At 38.1% G+C, this 22,732-nt stretch overlaps 1 protein-coding gene across 1 annotated transcript in view; it reads left to right on the top strand.

Annotated features, from left to right (window-relative positions):
• The window catches only part of htr7c (5-hydroxytryptamine (serotonin) receptor 7c), a 62,800-nt gene that overhangs the window by 834 nt on the left and 39,234 nt on the right, over nt 1–22,732 (top strand). The gene's annotated exons all lie outside the window — the stretch shown is intronic.

Genomic DNA, 22,732 nt, shown 5'->3' with positions numbered 1-22,732 from the left:
GTCCAATGATAAATTATAACTTTAGTAGTGATTGTATGCTTCATGTGTGTGTGTGTGTGTGTGTGTGTGTGTGTGCAGATATGTTTGGGCAGGAAAATGTAAAAGTTTTTTTTAAATATCCTCTTAAAACCTGAATGTCCCCATATGAGGACATGACATTTTCTCCCAACTTCATTGTCTATCCTCGTTGAAGACATTGGTTCACTTTATAGTTATCCGCTATGCATACACAGAAACTTGCTATTGCAATGCACACAACAGAAGAGCGTGGTAGGTACAAACGTGGTAGGACCTCCAGTCAACATTTACATTTACCCACTATGGTCAATTTGGAAACACCAATTAACCTAAGCTGCATTAGCTCTTTGGGTTGCGGGAAGAAATCAGAGTACCCGGAGGAAACCCACCAAGTACCAAGGGGAGAACATGCAAACTCTGCGTACAAACTCTAACCATGCTAACCACTACGCCACTATCCATCCATCCACCTCTGTAGTCCAACTAGGGGCCGTGGAGGCCAATGGTAATAAATATTGTATTTATCCCCATTTCTATCACTGTGGTAGAACCTCCGGTCAACAATCACACCCACATTAAAATTCACACACACACTATGGGCAATTTGGGAAGGCAAATTAGACTTTAGCAGGTCTTTGAACTGGGGGTGAAAACTGGAGTACCCGGAGGAAACCTACCTTAATTTAACATTATATAAAAGGAACCACAATATAATGTAATATAACTTATTTATAACTTAAGTAATTTTATGTGCACAGGTGGAATTTGGTGGGAAAATTTTTTACTTTGAAGAACTAATTCACACATAGTACAAGGATTTGAAGTTTCCTGCTTGGAATCAGGTGATTTCTAATGAGGAAAAATACATATTTAACTTTAGAATTATTTTTAGACATATATAATAAGATTTTAACAATGTTATCATGTGTAAATTTTGTTGGGAAATTATAATTTTAGTTAATAAGTTTAATATCCAAACTAAAGTCTCAGTCCCAGAGGAAGATGACTAATACTAGGAAAACCTGTTTTCAAGCATAATGAATTATTCTTACGTGAGAATTTTTGCCAGGATTATTTCGCCAACCATCTGATTTGATTGTAGTGTAGACAGCAGACTTAAGGTGAAAAAACATTCAAATTATATGATGTCACTGCTTACAGGTAAATTTTGGCAAAAACTTTTTTTTTGGTGTAATTTCTCTTTTTTACCTCAGAGAACTCCTGTTATGATTTCGAAGACTTTTCTATGAGACTTTAACACGTTTAAAACCTGTGGACAGGTACATTTTGGACAGTTTTTTTTTTAACCCTCATATCGTTCTGCAAATTTTAAAACGTTCAAACCATATTTTCTCTTTTGTTTATTTACTCCTGGAAAAAGATGACTTTTACACTGCAAATTTTTTTTGCATCTTAGCACATAAAATATTCTTAAAATATAGTTTAGTTTATCTACACATACCAAGATATCTTTTTCTTTAAATTTAAGCAGAAATTGATTTTGTCTTTTTGGCAAGCGTTTTTGCTAATTTTAGGAATTTCCTTCTTGAAAGGAACAAACTTCTCTGCCAATAGAACAAGACAATTTTTCTTACAATTTTAATAACATTTGACTAGAAATAATCTTAATAGTCTCATCTTTGGTTTGTTTACTGTATATTTTAAGAAACTGTAGATAGGTTTGGCTGGACTCAGGGATAATTCACTTTCTAAAATGTCATTGTTTTGCAGTGTATTACGCTGTGTACTGTGCCATTGGCATGGACGGGTGAATTTTGGCAGGAAATTGTTGTTAAGTTTGTAGTTTTTACTAGGGATGCACCGAAATTTCGGCCGCCGAAAATTTTCGGCCGAAATAGCATTATCGGTTTCGGCCGAAACGTAAGAAAGCGCCGAAAATAAAAGCCGAAATTGTCGCCACGCCTCTCCCATCCTCCCGTCTCGTTCGCGCTGTCATTACGCATCAAACACGGAGTATGTCGGCGGTTTGGAAGCACTTCAAAGTTTTAGATGAGGACAGCAAAGTTGCAATAATTTTAATTAATTTGTAGTTTTTTTTAATACAAACAAAAAGAAAATATTTTAAACATGTTTTTTAATGAAGACATTTTTGGTTTCGGTATCGGTTTTCGGCCAAGTGCATCCAAAAATTTCGGTTTCGTTTTCGGCCCAGAATTTTCATTTCGGTGCATCCCTAATTTTTACTTCACAAATTTAATTTATAAAGAATCTGTTACAGTATAATTTGAAGCTCAATCTGTGGGGTCAGGTGACTAGGTAAGAGAAACTAAAACTTAAAGACTTTAAAATCTTATCTAATATTTTTTTCCCAACCATCCATTATATTTTTTGTTTTTTACTTCTGATGACAGGAGAAATTAAAACTCTTATTAACAGGCTTTAGAATCTTTTTTTTTTTTTAATATGTTTTTTTTTTTTTTACTATTTCAAAAAATACATCCTTAGTGTTGACGGGTAAATTTAAGGTGGGATTTTTTTTTTACTTTAACTTAGCATTTAATAAAAAATACTTTTTGTCAGTATTTTATTTATGCATAAACAGAGTTTTAACTAGAATTTATTTATTCACATTTTTTACTTCACAGATCTAGCTATCTTGCAAACTATAGGTTATGTTTTCATGCATAGTCACTTTAAACAGCTACTGTTTTCTTTCTGTTTATTACTATTTTCTAATTTCTAAGGTAATTAGACAAAAAGCAGTGGTTATGTTTTACATTCTTAAGAACGTTAATGTTAAATTTACAACTTCATCTCAGACTGGACTGAATGTTAATCATTGAGAATTCATTAATGTTTAATGTTTAATAATAAAAAAATCTCACAGAAAACTTTACCTGATTACCAGATAGACATTGTACTTTGTTAAATATTAACAAGAAGAAAAGTTGATCATGTTAGACTCAAACGATGTGATCGTCAACTGTACAGTTGAGTTAGTTGTTACTATAGAAATGATGACACATTAGAATGAGTGCAGTAATATAAACCTGTGATGACCAGCTGCATCACTGTAAGAAAAAAAAAAGAAAAAAAAACTGTATAGAAAATTCATTTATTAATTAACCAGAAGTGATAATTCAGTAGAGAATGCAAGGTTGTCCTTGTTGTGAATATTGGAGAAAATGCACGTCTCATCTGCTGCAAGTGTAATTCTGCACTTGATCATCCCGAGTTAACCAGATCGGTGTGTGATTTATGTGCGAATGGCGAGACACGCTGGGAACGTACACACTGTTTGACATCAGGGATGCTGCTGGACTCTAACTATGGTACATATGACACAGCTCACAAATGTGTGATGTGGTCTCAGAGCTCCACTGCCAAGTCCACACACTTACACCCACACACACAGAAACCCCATAGCCCTTTTTTTCCCCCTAGAATAGCTCAAAAACTATGAATATTTCAGCGATGGTCTGTTGCAAGTGTCCGTCAGTATTTCACTCACACAGCAGTTCGTCTCATCACAAACATTTATTATCATTCTTTATCTGAGATTCATTTTTTATAAAAAAAAAAAAACAAGCAAAAGGTGATTATATTGGTAAAATAGGAAATAAATATTATTTAAATTTGTAGAAAATGGATAAAGGGCTCAATCAAATGGAAATAAAATAATACACAAATAAACAAAATTCCAGACGTATTAAAATTAAAATAAAAAGAGAAAAAAAAAATTATGATACAATTATGGACTAACATAACTAACTGATGTATAAAAAAATGAAAATAAAAATAAATGTAAAAAATATTATTATATGTTAATAACAGTGTTGGGGAAAGTTACTTTTTAAAGTAACACTGATTAATAATATGAAAGAAAAACTTCTACAACCAAAAAAATAAATTATATCATACACACTTTTTTGTCCTCATTAATATTTAAATAAAGCAAATAATGCAGAATCCCAGCACAGACAAACACACTCTGAGGTGAATTAGTAACCTAAGAAAAAACCCTTCGATGATTTGTTGTACTGATGTGATTGTGTGTAAAGATGATAAGAGTGGATTAGGATTTACTGGTATGATCAGGTTTATATCATAATATACCATCTTAGATAACAGACGCTAACTGAAGCATCCAAACGAGAGAGAATTGGTTGAAGAGAATCAGGTGGTTCAGGTGCTGGACTGATGATCAGAAGGTCCTCGGTTTGAGCCCCAGGGCCGCCAAGTTGTTACTGTCAGGCCCTTGAGCGACCCTCAACCCCCCGGGTACAATCGGCCCCCGAGCTGGTAACCCGACCCTGTAAGAAAGAAAGTGCTACTCAAACTAAAGGGAAGTGAGTATTTGAGACATGTGGACAGAAGCTAAACTTATATGATCATATACAAGACTTGAAACGTACGAATTCCATTGTAGTCTCGCAGTTGTGGTGATAAACTTGTATTTACTTTAGCCAGGGTTAAAATATAATCTAACAAGCCATGCTAGCCAGCGCTAGTTAACATGCCCAGGGAAGACTTTTGCCTCCACCTAGGGTCCACCCACAACAAACGTGTTTACACCGTGTTTACTATCACCAAAAACATAAAAATACACTATACATAAAGAGAGGAAATATATATACACACATACTCTACACTGTCTAGTTTCGGTTATATATACAGGGTGGGCCATTTATATGGATACACCTTAATAAAATGGGAAGGGTTGGTGATATTACCTTCCTGTTTGTGGCACATTAGTATATGTAAAAAGGGAAACTTTTTTAGATGGGTGGTGACCATGGTGGCCATTTTGAAGTCGGCCATTTTGGATCCAACTTTTGTTTTTTCAATCAAAAGAGGGTCATGTGACACATCAAACTTATTGGGAATTTTACAAGAAAAACAATGGTGTGCTTGGTTTTAACATAAATTTATTCTAGGGTTAAAGTTTCTGACCACTTATAAAGCAGTTATTAGCAGTTTACATACTAATGAGACGTGAGGAGCGGATAGAAATTGTGTGTTGATGTCTGGTGAACGCAGTAACCGGGTCATTGCAGCAGATTTCAATGCAAGACACCCTACGAGACCACCCATCTCCCGTGCTACAGTTAGCAAACTGCTAATAACTGCTTTATAATGTAAGTGGTCAGAAACTTGTAAATAACAAATAAATGAAAGAATAAAGTTACGTTAAAACCAAGCACACCATTGTTTTCCTTGTAAAAATAAGTTCCCAATAAGTTTGATGTGTCACATGACCCTCTTCCTATTGAAAAAACAGAAGTTGGATCCAAAATGGCCGACTTCAAAATGGCCACCATGGTCACCACCCATCTTGAAAAGTTTTCCCCCTCACATACAGGAAGTTAATATTACCAACCATTCCCATTTTATTAAGGTGTATCCATATAAATGGCCCACCCTGTATATATATATATGTTTTTTTTTATGATGAAACCCAGAATAAATGAACAAGGCCATTTTCCTGCGGTGTTTAGATTGTGTGTCGTGAGAGTATTTTTTACTGCTTGTGACTAAGAAAAGCCTGACGCTCGTGTCTCTTGGACAATTATGGACAAAGAAGAGGCACTTAGCTGTTTTCCAATAACGTAGAATAAAATCAATTTCACTCTGGCGAAGGCAGAGAGGACCAAACGCATTCTCTCTCTCTCTCTCTCTCTCTCTCTCTCTCTCTCTCTCTCTCGTCTGCGCCGCCTCATTAAGCTCAATTTATGGCTCCATGATAACATTTCACGAAGCTTTACTAAAGCCTGAATAATGTTATTGGCTATTAAGTGAATTGCGGAAGGGGAACGAAGGTGGAACCGGCATTAAAGGAACAGCAGGTCGTTCCACTACGCTTCTATTTCTATACCAGGAAATGATCACTAAAAGGTACGACGACAATAAGTTATGTAATGTGCCAGTTTTATCCGGGACACTCCGGGACATTGTAGTTTGCCTCAGACGGTTTAAGTGGGTCAGGGAATGCTACACTATATGTGTGTTTACCTAGAGATTTTAAAACAGAGCAGCTTACGCACAACCACCATTCTTCCCTACCAAGCAGGAAGCGTTAAAGTGAGGCTAAAATCTGTCCCCTGAGACAGCTGTGTCTTATTTCTTGGTATGTTCTGTCACAGGGCAACGTAAGCACGCGCTAAACCCAAAAAACATTCAAAAAACCCCAACAAAAACGCTATCCGTCCTCTTCTACATACATGGCCTCACAGGTGCGTTTGATCTGCTAGCATCACTATGATTGATGTGAAAATAAAAACGCCCCACCCTCCCTAAAAGTTTTTTTTGTTTTTTTTTTAAATGGGACATCAACAAACTAGATTATGTAGCGTGAATGCTTTTGTGTCAATCCTGAATACATGCTAAACTAAAAAAAAAAGCAAGATGGTGACTGTAAAGAAGGACGACATGGTGGCTGATCAGCAAGAAATTTCCTGGTTCCGCGATTTAAGTTGCATTCTGATTGCATGTTTATTCTAACTTTTAAGAATTTCAAATTAGACATTTAACCAGAAAGTAGTTTGACCTTGCACCTTGTGATGCATTAAACTGCAGTAGCATCCATCCATCCATCCACCTATCTATCTACCTACCTATCTATCTATCTATCTAGATTAATATACTTTTCAGTTATTGTACAAAAGTAAAAAAACATTGTCACCCAACCAATCAGATTAAGAGTTGGGATCATGCAAGAAAACAAAACACAAGAAGGACAAAGTGGCGGTAAAAGAAGCTATTTTAAAATTCTCACATCGATGTGACATGTCACTGTCATTATGCCATATATGACTAGTGTGATACAGTATCACCCGATGCGATGTTATCACGATACCCAGGTGCTGATTCAATTTGTATCGCGATTTTATATGTATGACGACTTTATAAATATATATATATATAATTGTTTTTTAGATTTTGTTACAATTCCAAACAAATAAACACTCAAATAAACAAATAATTCGCTCCTACAACACAGGATAGTGTGCTGCCTGAAAATGTGTGGATAGTTTAGAGTGCGCCACCTATAGGACCATAAAGAAACAGCAATTTTTTTTACCACTTTAAATGCAAACATGTTTGGCATTGTTGTTGGTGCCAGACGGGCCGGTCTGAGTATTTCACAATCAGCTCAGTTACCGGGATTTTTATGCACAACCATTTCTAGGGTTTACAAAGAATGGCGTGAAAAGGGAAAAACAGCCAGTATGCGGCAGTCCTGTGGGCGAAAATGCCTTGTTGATGCTAGAGGTCAAAGGAGAATGGGCTGACTCATTGAAGCTGATAGAAGAGCAACTTTGACTGAAATAACCATTCGTTACAACCGAGGTATGCAGCAAAAAAAAGAGGCTACAATTTGCACGAGCTCACCAAAATCGCACAACACAGTGCTGAGACCACAGTTGAAGACTGGAAAAATGTTGCCTGGTCTGATGAGTCTCGATTTCTGTTGAGCCACTCAAATGGTAGAGTCAGAATTTGGCATAAACAGAACGAGAACATGGATCCATCATGCCTTGTTACCACTGTGCAGGCTGCTGGTGGTGGTGTAATGGTGTGGGGGATGTTTTCTTGGCACACTTTAGGCCCCTTAGTGCCAATTGGGCATCGTTTAAATGCCACGGGCTACCTGAGCATTGTTTCTGACCATGTCCATCCCTTTATGACCACCATGTACCCATCCTCTGATGGCTACTTCCAGCAGGATAATGCACCATGTCACAAAGCTCGAATCATTTCAAATTGGTTTCTTGAACATGACAATGAGTTCACTGTACTAAAATGGCCCCCACAGTCACCAGATCTCAACCCAATAAAGCATCTTTGGGATGTGGTGGAACGGGAGCTTCGTGCCCTGGATGTGCATCCCACAAATCTCCATCAACTGCAAAATGCTATACTATCAATATGGGCCAACATTTCTAAAAAATGCTTACACCGTATTAGTATGGTGTTCCTAATAATCCTTTAAGTGAGTGTATATATGCAAAAATGTGTGTGTGCAAAAATATTTTAGAGTCAGTTTGATAACACTAACCACTATTCTGTACTGTATCGTAAAACAAACAGCTTAGATTCTGCCTCTGGATCACCAGAGATACACCTACATGTATTCTGGATTATTCAGAATAATAACTCTAATCTGGAGCGCCACCACGGCCGAGTACGTTTAGCTAATACTAGCTATTACTGTTTACTGTTGTTTGCAACTTTGTCAAACTGTTCCGTGCATCAAAAAGTATAAATCAAGTTTTGTTTAAAAAAGGTCGACTTCCTCTTTGGCAAATCACAAAATTTGTACCCTAACATCCTACTGTAGATCCCTGGAAATTATGTAAAATAAGAATCAAAATTTGTTGTCAAACACATGAAAAAAACTAAACAAAACTGAAATACAAACAGTTGTAGTCATTTGTAAGCCATAGCTCCCCATACATAAGAAGCATAAGAAGCTACAATTCTACAAGTGTGAAAGCAGCCTTATTTAATTTGATTTTAAATTAGATATCTTAACCATGTATAGACACTCAGACACTACGTCTGTGGCCGATGTCTCCGATTTGTTTTGCTAATTAAATTAAAAGAAGCTTCTGAAGAAAAGCAGGAAGGTACTTTATCGTTAGACGGTCTATTTGTAACCGATTAAGCTAATCTGTGTGTGTGTGATGAGAAAACACCAAACAGATAAAGCTGTGTTAATTAACACATTCGTTATCACGGTTTATACCATTAATGAGCGATAAAGACGCTCAAGCTGTTTCCATTTACTTACAGGACCTTAAAATCCCAATCATGTGCTGTTAGGGAAAAGTAATCAGCGGCGGGGTGCTGCGATGGAGCAGAGCAACGGTTACCAAATGGAAGTTAATTATTTTACGGTATCAGCATATCTCAAAGGCGTTTGTAATCAATAAGACTGGAATGGAATAAAGAAGAAAAAAATTCAATGTTCAACAAGATATTTCTTGTTATCACTTACGTTATCGCAGCTATTTACAGTAAAGTCATTAATTCTGTAGACTTCACTAGACTAGAAATCTTAATGTTGCACCTTTATATCTGTTACAAAGCACTGAAACTGGAGACTCCTTCCTGTGAGAGCTGCTGACTAATTAATGATTAATACTGATGCTGATTGATGCTTACTGACCAATCAGAATTGAGGACTGGGTCAATCTATTCTTTGATAAATCAAAATTTTCAACTACTTAGAAACGAGTGAAAAGTGACGGTCAAATTACGCGCTTTGATACAGCACTAATATAAAAAAAAAAAAAAAAGCAAGAACAAAACACAGTTGCCATATTTTAGGATTGGAAATTGTGCAACTCTGAACCGGTGATAGCAGGCTGGGTGGCGTTTCAAATCAGAAAAGTCAGCCCTATTTATTCCATCTGACGGGATAATTTCTTACCGTCACTCAAAGCCTTTTCTTCAGGCTCTCATGGCGGTCTCAGTCAGCCAGCTCGGCAACGCGCGCACACCCAGATGTCAGCGCATACCGGCTGAACCGACGGCTCCGGTTGAAACCAACAGCTCAGCGAAGCCTATTCAAGCTGCAGGAAGCAGTCAGAAAGAGTCTCAGCTCTCACATTCATACAAGTGCAGATGGAAAATTGTGGGCTGTTATCAGGGGAAACACCTTTTAAAGATTCTTTTTCATTTTTAATGATTGCAATAAAACTCTTGAGGTGCTTTCAAATTTTTATATAAATTTTTTTTCGCACCAGAAATAGTGCTGGCTGAAGTGGGTTTTATGTGCACGTCGTCACCATAACAGCAATCATAGCTTACATTGGCTCACTAACTTGTCTAGGTTAGTTTGGAGACACACTGACACAATTTCTGATATTTGGATTGAATTCCCGACACACTAACACAATTTCCAAGACACAGACCCAATTTCCGATACACTGACACAATTCCAGATACACTGACACAATTCCAGATACACAGACACAATTCCAGATACACTGACACAATTCCAGATACATTGACACAATTCCAGATACACAGACATAATTCCAGATACTTAAGACATAATTCCAGATACTTAAGACATAATTCCAGATACTTTGACACAATTCCAGATACACAGACATAATTCCAGATACTTAGGACATAATTCCAGATACACTGACACAATTCCAGATACACAAACATAATTCCAGATACACAGACATAATTCCAGATACACAAACACAATTCCAGATACACAGACATAATTCCAGATACTTTGACACAATTCCACATACACAGACATAATTCCAGATACACGGACACAGTTCTAGATGCACTGACACAATTCCAGATACATTGACACAATTCCAGATACACTGACATAATTCCAAAAAAAACCAGACACAATTCCATATACACGGACACAATTCCAGATACATGGACACAATTCCCGACACACTGACACAATTCTGTACAGTGACAATTTCCAATACATTGACAGAATTCCCAACACACTGACACGATTCCTGATACACTGACACAGCTCCTTTCATTGACTTGATTCCAAATACACTGACACAATTTCTGAAGAACTGACACAATTCCAGATACATTGACAAAATTCCAGATACACAGACATAATTCCAGATACTTAAGACATAGTTCCAGATACACTGACACAATTTCAGATACTTTGACACAATTCCAGATACACAAACACAATTCCAGATACACAAACACAATTCCAAATACACAGACACAATTCCAGATAAACAGACATAATTCCAGATACTTTGACACAATTTCAGATACACAAACATAATTTCAGATACACAGACATAATTCCAGATACACGGACACAGTTCTAGATGCACTGACACAATTCCAGATACATTGACACAATTCCAGATACACTGAGATAATTCCAAAAAAACAGACACAATTCCATATACACGGACACAATTCCAGATACATGGACACAATTCCCGACACACTGATACAATTCTGTACAGTGACAATTTCCAATACATTGACAGAATTCCCAAGACACTTACACGATTCCTGGTACACTGACATAGCTCCTTTCATTGACTTGATTCCAAATACACTGTCACAATTCCTGACACAATTTCTGAAGAACTGACACAATTCCAGATACATTGACACAATTCCAGATACACAGACATAATTCCAGATACTTAAGACATAATTCCAGATACACTGACACAATTCCAGATACTTTGACATAATTCCAGATACTTTGACACAATTCCAGATACTTTAACACAATTCCAGATACACAAACATAATTCCAGATACACTGACATAATTCCAGATACACAGACACAGTTCTAGATGCACTGACACAATTCCAGATACATTGACACAATTCCAGATACACTGACATAATTCCAAAAACACAGACACAATTCCATATACACGGACACAATTCCAGATACATGGACACAATTCCCGACACACTGACACAATTCTGTACAGTGACAATTTCCAATACATTGACAGAATTCCCAACACACTGACACGATTCCTGGTACACTGACACAGCTCCTTTCATTGACTTGATTCCAAATACACTGTCACAATTCCTGACACAATTTCTAAAGAACTGACACAATCCTTTGCACAATGATAAAGTGCCATCCATTGACATTATTCCTTACACACTGACATAGTTCCTTATATACTGTACTGACAAAATTCTTGACACTAACACAATGTCCGAATGTACTGACATAATCCCTAATACAGAGATACAATTCCATACACTTACACAAATTTTCTCACACTGACTTTACCTATAGCAGGAATTCTCCTTTGTTGAAGCAAACCTGTGATAATGAGCCTCGCCCCACTCTGCTGAATGAGTCCTGAGAGCAGACTTGAGTGTGAAAACTCTCTTGAAGTAACTTCCTCAGAAAGGAAGTGCACTTGTCTTTAATAAAGCACTTATTTCAACTCCTGTCTCAAGGACGGTGAACAATGAATTTCTTAAATACACAAGTTTATGGTGGGCATTCGATAGAAACACTCGCGTGGATGCTTTTCTTTATTTAATTTGAGACAGTAATGGGAGAACTGTACTATCAGAAAACACATTAAAATATACTGTATACACAATCCTAATACATAGTGTAGAGGTAATTCTGAACGTAAATGACAATTTAACCTTACAGATTTGTGCACTTAGCAGCAATATGGTTTTATGCCTGGAAAGAGTACATCAGATGCGGTATTTGCTTTGAGGACGCTGGCGGAGAAGTACAGAGAAGGTAACAGGGAGTTGCATTGTGTCTTTGTAGATTTAGAGAAAGCGTATGACAGGGTGCCAAGAGAGGAGCTGTGGTATTGTATGAGAAGGTCTGGAGTGGCAGAGAAGTATGTTAGAGTGGTGCAGGACGTGTATGAGAGCTGTAAGACAGTGGTAAATTGTGCTGTAGGTGTGACAGAAGAGTTCAAGGTGGAGGTGGGTCTGCATCAAGGATCGGCTCTAAGCCCCTTTTTGTTTGCTCTGGTGATGGACAGGATGACAGATGAGGTAAGACAGAAGTATCCAAGGACTATGATGTTTGCAGATAACATTGTGCTTTGTAGTGAGAGCAGGGAACAGGTGGAGGAAAATTTGGAGAGGTGGAGGTATGCTCTGGAAAGCAGAGGAATGAAGGTTAGCCGCAGCAAGACAGAATACATGTGTGTAAATGAGAGGGACCCAAAAGGATCGGTGAGGCTACAAGGAGCAGAGGTAAAGAAGGTGCAGGACTTTAAGTACTTAGGGTCAACGGTCCAGAGCAACGAAGAGTGTTCAAAGGAGGTGAAGAGGCGGGTACAGGCAGGTTGGAATGGGTGGAGAAAAGTGTCAGGTGTGTTGTGCGATAAAAGAGTATCAGCGAGAATGAAAGGAAAGGTGTACAGGACAGTGGTGAGACCAGCGATGCTCTACGGCTTAGAGACAGTGGCACTGAACAAAAGACAGGAGGCAGAGTTGGAGGTAGCAGAGCTGAAGATGTTGAGGTTCTCTTTGGGAGTGACAAGGATGGATAGGATCAAGAATAAGTTCATCAGAGGGACACCCACGTTAGAGGTTTTGGAGATAAAGTCAGAGAGGCCAGATTGAGGTTGTTTAGACATGTTCAGAGGAAAGATTGTGAATATATCGGTAGAAGGATGCTGAGGTTGGAACTGCCAGGCAGAAGGTCTAGAGGAAGACCAAAGAGGAGATTTATGGATGCAGTGAGAGAGGACATGAAGTTAGTTGGTGTGAGAGAGGAGGATGCAGAGGATAGGGTTAGATGGAGGCAGATGATTCGCTGTGGCGACCCCTGAAAGGGAACAGCCGAAAGACAAAGAAGAAGAAGATTTGTGCACTTAAATGGAATTTTTATGACCTTTAGTGCCGTCATTGCTACAAACATACAGTATGTATGTGGTTAATTGATATTAACGTGTATAATTGTACTGTATAATCAGACCTACAAAATAAGTGTAATTAAATCATTCTTAATCGCAAACATTGCAGAATTTGACTGATTTAAATTCAGTAATTTTTTAAACCTTTCATCTGGTTTTAGTCAAAGACAAAAAACAAAATACAAATGAACATCTATACAAAAACTAAATGAGATTGCTGATGGATTCATAAGCTGCTTGGTAAAGCCTGGAGATTATGTTTAAAGGTCTCCTAAAGTGTGTGTGTGTGTGTGTGTTAATGCTCCAGAAAAAAACTCTCAGATAATGCTTTTTTTCCTACCTCACACTCCCTTTATTTCACTCTTCTTTCAGTGTCTATGTAAATGAGATACTGCCGAGCCACGCCCCTCTGAGAGCAGCAGAGCCGAGCACCAAGCCTAGCGAAGTTCACATCAAATAGAGGACACGTTAAATAGGATTGTTAAGACAAAACACACAAAAAAAAACACAGACACATTTTTGTTTGTACATGCACACTGCAGACCTACAGTATCTGAACATCTAAATATGACTAGACAGTGAGTTTGGTATAAATAGATATTATTCCAGGTGGCGTAGTGGTTAGCACTGTAGCCGCGCACCTCCAGGGTCGAAGGTTCGATTCCCGCCTCATTGTCCATAGACATGCAGATTGAGCTAATTGTAGTGTGTGTGTTTGCCTTGTGATGGATTGGGCACCCTGTCCAGGGTGTACCCCGCATCGTGTCCCCAGTCTCCTGGGATAAAGCCCCCCCCCCCCCCCCCCCCCGCGACCCTAAATACAGAAAAAAGTGGTATAGACAATGAATAAATAATATGTTCATCTTCGTATTTAGGTTGTTGTAATGATTTTTTTTTTAAACACACTTTTGCAGAATAGTTCTCCAGGATTTGCAAGGCCTTTTTTTTTGGTCTCAGTCCAGTCCCTGTAACTAAGCAGTGTCAGAGAAATGTTTATTTTTACCGCACAGTCAACCAAGAATGATTCAAGCAGCTAATAAAAGTTAAATTAATGCGTGAAACAGGTGCAGATGATGACAGATGATCAGGTGATTAGTATTCTGCTGATGCTGAGTGGTTGAACAGACGAGAGGGGAAATGAGTACTGTAAATCTTTACGCACTTCGCAGCCTAATGCAGCATCACAGGACAGACAAACACACTCAGAGGTGAGAACTATCTGCCCTTTAACTCATAAAGGTCACAGATGACACAGACGGCGCAGCCTGCTTCTCTCACAGACCGGAGCTTTGAGTTTTTTTTCTTTTCTTTTTTATAATCATGCTTACAAATTAGCCACCATTAACCCATTACACATTAATTGAGAAACAGTCTTCACTTGTCATGTCTGGTCGGTTTATGAGTCGTTATGGACAGCGCTTCTAATCAAGTGAGATATCAAGTGAGAGCGCAGATAATGAAGACCAGACCGAAGGCATTCCTGGATTGTGTTTCTTAAATCCCGTGCGCCTCGCGTGCGAGCCAGGCTTTCGCTGGCTTGGCTTTCGGAAACTCCTGTTGTTGCAGTGTCTCCCTCACATGTACGACACTGCGAAGCCGCATGCAAATTCCGCCAGCCTTTCCCCAAACAGAGCGCAGACTAGAACGAACCAACGCTTTAACTTGCAAACGTCCTGTATCCAAAAAAAGATTCTGGAGGAAAAGAAGGCAATCCTGAGAAACAAAACAGCCTCTCAAAATCTCCGCAGCATCAGGGCAGCATCAGGGCTATGATTTTTATTTATATATTTATTCTTTTATCTTTTCATTTTCAGCAAGCATGTTGTATCTGCACTAAACTACTTGAAAATAAAAATTCAATAGGCAGGTCGTGAGCTCATCTAGTTGACGACATTGACATCGCATCTCAGCAGAAGTAAAGCCTGAGATTCAGCTAGAAGTAAATTGGAAAGAAATGAGACGACTATAAAAAATATAAAAAAAATCAGGACCTTGGAGATACACAGTTCTTGCAGAGGTTTATAATTTATTAGAGGAAAAAAAACCTTTATATACTGTATATAATGTATTGATGCTAAATGTATGCGAAACATTTTAAAGCAAAATATTTCCTTTAAAAAAAATATTTAAAAAGAGGCATGAAAAAAAAAACAACATTAAGGGCATGGGTCTTCATTGCCCCAATCCGTGAAGCTCTATACTGTTTAGAGCTTCCTCTAGGCATTGATGGTAAGCGGATGATGGAGGTTTGTGGTTATTTATTTCTCGCACAACACAAGACTTATGGATGGTAATTTCCATGAGTGTACTACAGAGCTACAGAGCGGCGCTGATTTGGAGAGGCCAAGCCCTTTGTTATTTCTGCAGCACCTTGTCTACTGCATGCCTGTTTATGCGTTCTATTGATTTTCACAACTACTTGGGAAGTTTCCCAACTGTAACAAGGGCCAATATGGATTATTCTATGAGTGTACTATGGCGTGGTGCTGTGTCGGAAAGGCCAAGCCCTTTATTCAATAATGTTATTTTCAGCAGTACAATTACCGACAGTAGACGTTTTCATGATAATAACTTGCACAGATAAAACAACAGCTTTAAAATGACTTGTGTATAATATAAAACAAGCTTGCTGCTTCTAATTCAATTGGCAACTTATTTTTGAGGCACCTGAATGGTTTTTATACGATATATTGTGACATGCACTTCTCTCCGAGTATTGTAATAAAACAAGAGTTTCTGTACTTTTCTCTGTCCTCTATTAAAACAGGTGGTGATATTACATCATCACATTACATATACGTGGGGTAATCCAAAACTTCTGCTCTGTTTACAAGCTCTGTTTTTGTCATCGTACGTCCTCCAGATGTACACAAAACGATGTCTTTTGGCACGCTGACTTATGAAAGTCGGTACTCCCTGTGACTGTGTGTTCGGCCTTGTGCTGCCATCTGCCTCGAAACCTTTTGATACTGCCTCGTATAATGTGATTATCAGTGGTTCATGCCAAGGTAAGAATCTTTGAATATCAAGCAATTATACAGTAGAATGTCGATCCAACTTTATTGTGGTGAGTCAAAGTCTGTAGCTAGTATTAGCGCCAAAATAGCATGTTAGCTTAGAGAGGAAGGAATTCCACACTGTAGATTTATTCTGACAGTATTAAACACCGTCTGTACAAGCCAGTTCTACATAACACTACATCCATTTGTTATACATGAACTATGGATTACAGCGATCACACCTTGCACCGCTCATTACTGAAGAGAAAAGGTTCAGCGATGTAGAGCAGCATCATAGCAAAGTAATTTACCCTCTGGATGTAGTTACACTCATTTCAAATTAAAGGGATTTAGATAAAAAAAAGATAGAGAGCTACATTTTCTGAAAATAAAAATGTGAGTGGTGCTTGCTGTGGCAAAACATTGGAGTCATGCTAGCAACATGCTAATCACTCTAGCATTATGTTTCTATGGAAGTTACCAATATATGTTACTGGGGCAAATTATGGGGACAATTTGGTCACCTCTTGTACCCCAGGGGTACAACTTAAACTCTCTTGTGGGGTATGTTCTGACACAGGTTGCAAGCCTCTTCAAATGTAGTAAATTTAGGATTTCTACGAAATTCTTTCTAGAATCTGTCAAATCTGTCTCAATGTTAAGCCTATGGGATTTTTGGGGCAGGTTAATTGCTTCCTGTAGGGGAGCCTTATAAAAGTCATAGCACCCCATTCCAGAATAAGCCGCACTATTTGACACCTTGTGAATACACTTATGGTTCTATGACACGGTATGGAACTAGTTACGCGCCAAATTGCCAATTTGGGCACATTTTGTGCAACAGAAGTAAAACTGATACCCTTGTGCGGGATATGCTCTGACAGCTTGGAAACCTCTACAAATCTGTTAAATTTTACCTTCTCTACAAATTTTTTGCTCTGAGCTACAATACGTCAAAATTGGGACCAATGTTAAGTTTAAAGTCACTCCATTCCCGAACAAGCCGCAGGATTTGACATCTCATTCATGGGTCTACGAAAAACCAGTATGTGACTAGTTACGCGTCAAACTTTTGTACAGAAGAAGAAGAAAAAAAAGTAAGCCTGTGAGATAATAATAGTGATGCTTTTCAAGCACAAATAATAATACTGTAAATTGGCCATGGGACATGTCTGTGCTATTATCGGTGAAACACTGCACTTCCACCCCTCCACCAGTGAGTGCCATTTCTTAAGAGCAAGTGTGGGGATAATACGGTATTATCAATAGCTATGTTTACATGGCCAATATCTCTTTAACCTGGTTGAAATCATTTTGATAAGAGATTCCAGCTTAGCTTTTTACAGCTAGTTCTGCTGGCTTTGAAGCCTTTAATCTGCCGAAAATATAACGTTGATGCCGCCTTCTGAGTTGGTTATAAGAATTTACTCTCATCTATGATTGGTTAGATGCTTTACTACGCGTGAAATGTGAGTCAATCAGAGCTCCGTCCTCGGCCAGAGACCCAGGGGATGAAAGTCAGAAGTAAAGGTAGGTGCGAGAGAGTTGTTCTCATGGAGCATAGATTTCCTTGTCACATCACCTATTGTTACCCCAACATGGGGCAAAAAGAACATATTTATTCCAACAGAGAAACCTGTACATGGATAATATTTATCTGTTGAACAGATTATTAAAGGTTTACACCACCACTCTCTCTCTGCTCGGACTGAGGTGTTTACATGATTCAGGATTATTCTGATATCAGGGTCGATGTAAACGCAGCTAATGTTACCAGCATGCGAACTGATTACATTTTGGAATTAGATTAAACAAGGTCAAGCTTGCAACAAAGTCAAATATCTGGTGTAGGTTTGCCTCAACAGCTTTTTTCGTTCATGTTTAAGGCATTACAAATTTTAAGACTTTTTCTCCTTTTTTGTTCTTTACCCATCCAGGGTAATTATTTTTCCAAAAATTTATATGAAATATATATATTTAAATAAAAAAAAAAAGTGTGTGGCCTCATACATTCAGGGTCAAGGGTTTAAATCCTGCATCATGTGGAGTTTGCATGTTCTCCTCACATTTATTGGGTTTTCTCTGGGTACTCTATTTACCGAATGTATTTTTTACCTGATTAAGGGTAATTCTGGCATATGAATTGACACCCATAAGGACTAGACTGGTTTAGGGTGAGAATAGACTCCCTACTCGACTTTTATTTTGATTACAGGTTTAGCAATGTAAGAATTTTTAAAAGTTTTGCACTTTTTATCAAATAGAATAAGTCCCCTACATACGAACATTTGAGTTACGAACATTTGAAGATACAAACAACATGCGTTTATGCATGTTTAATCGCGGACGTTAGCTCACAAGTCACGTGTGTGCAGCGTGCATCCTCTGCAAGTGCAGTACAAGCCCAGGATGCAAATGTTAAAGTACTGTAGCGTCGGTGAAGCTGGTACCGCTAAGAAGCGCCAAGAAATAATGATGGAAACAAAAGTATACATTTTATGAATTATTATAAAAATAATTACAAGAATAGAGCAAGATAAAAAGATGGCAGGCATTGCTCGTTCTTTTAACATGAACCATTCAACCATCTGTGTACTGTACTGTAATTCTAAAGAATACTGTACTGTAATATACTGTGTATAGCCAATGTTAGTATCCTATTGCCAAGACAATGCTTGTTTAACTTAATAACCATCTTGGAATGGAACTCGTTCATATGTAAGGGACTTACTGTAATTAATGTAAGCAGCGCACCCTGCAAGAGCATGTGCTTGGGCCCGCTCATTGCATGCTTGCAACTACATTTATTATTGTTGTTGTTCTGCTGACTCAGGGTCAGTTGATGTTGTTGAGGAACTAATGGTGAACCTTGGACAGTGAAATGTGTCCAGGAAAGTGAAAAAACTCCAACAAAAACTAGAAAATAGTGCACACATACATTGTTTAAACATGGTTTGCTTGACAGTTAATGTACATACCAGTGCACACATCATGTCTGTAAAGCTCAAACCTAAATCGGTTACCTTATTTGTACGGGTGTCGGCCGCTAGTTCGGGACTTTGCTGTAATGATATCGATGAGCAGATGTGGGATGTGGGATGTGGGATGTGGTGGGGCAGCTGTAGACTGTAAGATGACACCACGTCTGCTTCTGAAAGCATTGTCTGCCAGGAACCTGAACCGGTTCCTAAAAAACAATCAACCTATTCAGTGTGCCGTTTCAGCGCTGATGACATCACAACTTTTTTTTTAAAAAAAGACAAAAAAACAAATCTTGTCTTTTATGTTTAGTGAATAGTAGAGCCATCTGAATAAATCCCAGTGTTTGCATTTTACTATACTGCAGAGTCGTAGTAGTCAGTCAGGTTAAGGACAATGTTGTACAGTGGGTTCAAGTAAAAATGGTGAATATTTACCTGGGTCCGATGTGGGAAAAAAAAATGGAGATCGACACTTTGTTGTTGCAATGGAAAAAGTTGAACAATTAGAAAATACTAATAAGTATCTTATCAGTAGGTGAAAAAGTAAGTTGTCAGAATCATATAACACTATATATATTGGATAATATTTAATACCTCTTATCTCCTGATTCATGATTAGTTTTTTTCTAAATATACACATTTATATTTTTCTCAGATAAAACACATTTGGTAAATACAATTTTCATGCCCTTTTACAGTATGTAGTGTCCGTAACTTTTTTGTCTTGAATTCAAACCTTTCAACGACCTTAACTGTCATTCAGATGAAACTCATCCAATTAAGATTTCACATGAAAAGACATAATCCTGAAAAAGTATATTATTCTAAAATGTTGAATTGTTAAGATATTGCAACATGAATTTAACATGGTTACGGACACTACAGATTTTTTATTTTTTAATTAAAAACCAATTTAAGCAACAGTTTTTACTGGTCATATGCTTTTAAAAGCTTACACCAATTTTCGTATCAATACTCAAACAAATATGAATTATTCGCGTTTTAAATGATTATTGTTTGAAGTGGGACAGTATAACGTTAAAAAATAGCTATTTCTGAGGCCACATATAAAATAATTCCTCCAAAATTTTGAAAATTTATCTTAGATTGGTCACTTCTATGTTGTATAAACTTTAGAAGTATCTTCTTTGGCCACACATTTTCTGTATTATATTACACGTATAACAAACAAAACCAGCACCAATACTGTGTTTTGGCCGAGACTGTACGTACAGTTTTTTCCTTTCTGCCTTTCTTTCTTGGGTAAAACAGAAAGCTTGCTACTGTGACCCAGTTTCCCACCATGCACCGGAGCGGTGTTATAAACTCCCAGAGCAGCGAGCCGCCCGCAATCGATCGAGTCTCTCGAGTTCTTGAGCGTAAAGGTGACCTTCTTCATCTAATAACTCATACAGCCCGTGATCCCGACACAAACTTTGCCCTTTAACGCAGCTTTAACAGCACATTTCCCCTTAGCGAAGACAGGCTAATCTGCTTAATGTCTTGCTCTTTCATGTCCTTGAGTCACACTGTGTCAAGACAAAGACACAGACCGAGAGATCCATGAAAGGATGTCATTAAGTGCACGGCGTTGTAAGGACAAGCCTTAGCCTTTAATATCTGCCGCTATTATATATGAGCTTTGACATGCGAGGCGAAAATAATGACAGGATTGTGTGTTTTGTTCCTTTAGTACGAGGACGAGCAGCTCGCCACGTACGCCCACTCACACACACACACGTTAATATATATATATAAAAAAATATATAATGTGGGTTTATTTTTTAAATCTGTTTCGGTAGAAACTAGGATTCGGCAACATGCAAATAAATTAACGTATGTATTCATTCCTTCATTCATTAATAGGGCGACGTTAACACAAACACAAAGGCTGCGTACTGGCTCATGAACACTCGTTCACACATGCAAATCTGACACCAGCGATGATTCCAAGCTGTGGGTGAAGATCTGTCTCATTGGCTACAACTTAACAAAAGAGGAAAGAGAGAAAAGAGAGAGAGAGAGAGAGAGAGAGTGTGTGTGTGTGTGTGTGTGTGTGTGTGTGTGTGTAAATGCACGGCTCACTAACGACGAGAAGTGAATAGAGCGCCTCTGTTTGATGCTTCACTATGTCAATATTTACGGTCTGAATTTTACTCCAATGTTGACGAACTACAAAAAGCTACGATTTGTTTTACGATCAGAAACCAATAAAACCCCAAACCAGCCTGCGGCTACGAGCCGAATCCAGCAACTTCACACGTAACACACGCCAACACCCACGCGAGAATGACTGTGAATACAGTTTAAAATGACAGCGTTCTCCCAGACAGGTATTATACACTCAGGCATTCAGTGAGCACACACACACACACACAGAGCCTGAGCATGGGGGCGGAGTCTTCCTTTGATTGACCACGCCTACTAGGATAGAATTCTTTCATTGTAGGAGCGTAATGTGCGTAATTATCTACTCGACACAGTTTTTAAAGATTATGATTCGTGAAATCTCAGATTTCAAAAGGTTATGACTCTTGACTTTAAGCTTAAAGCTTTTAACGCTCATGTTCAAGCCTCATGATTTGTAACTTCTGACTCGCGATTTGACTCAGTCTTCAGAGCTTATGATTCTCGATTTGTTCTTTTTGCTCCAAAGCTTATGATTTCTAATTTGATTTAGCTTGACTGACTTGACTTGACTGAGGCTCGACAGGACCTGGCCCTGACTAAATTATGTAATAAATCATGAGGGATAAAAACAGTTCCCGACTCTTAAAATGACCCATACTTCTGACTTGACTCAGACTTCATTGTGTACGACGTATGACATGACTTCAAGGCATATGAAATATGACTTGACTCAGATCTCAAAGGGTATGACATGGGACTTGACTCAAACTCCAAAGTGTACAACTTACGACTTGACTTGGAGTTTATAGTGTATGACTCATGACTTGACTCAAAACGACTTTAAAGCATACCCCTTCTGATTTGACTCCAATTCCGAAGCATCCAACATGCACCTTGACACACTGGAAGGTGGAATGTACCTTCAGACTTGACTGAGACCACAAAGCATACGACTTATGACTTGATTCTGTGTCAAACGTGTGTGTCTTAAAACCCAACGCATTTGCATTGCTGGCATACGCTGTTATCCACAGTAACTTACAAAAATGCTTTGAAGTTTCTGTCCTTGGATAGATCCTTACACTTGGTTACTACAGTAGGTTACTTACCAAGTGCTATCAGTCAAACACTGTTGGAAAGGGACTAAGCAAATAATTCATTCCTACTACACGGGATGAAAATGTGTAAATATTTTAGAGTGCGCCACCTGTACTATATATAAAGAAACAATGACCG

This window comes from Clarias gariepinus, chromosome 21, assembly GCF_024256425.1.
Source record: "Clarias gariepinus isolate MV-2021 ecotype Netherlands chromosome 21, CGAR_prim_01v2, whole genome shotgun sequence".
In the NCBI taxonomy this organism is placed as follows: Eukaryota; Metazoa; Chordata; class Actinopteri; order Siluriformes; family Clariidae; genus Clarias; species Clarias gariepinus.
This window is presented reverse-complemented; position numbering and strand designations above follow the sequence as displayed.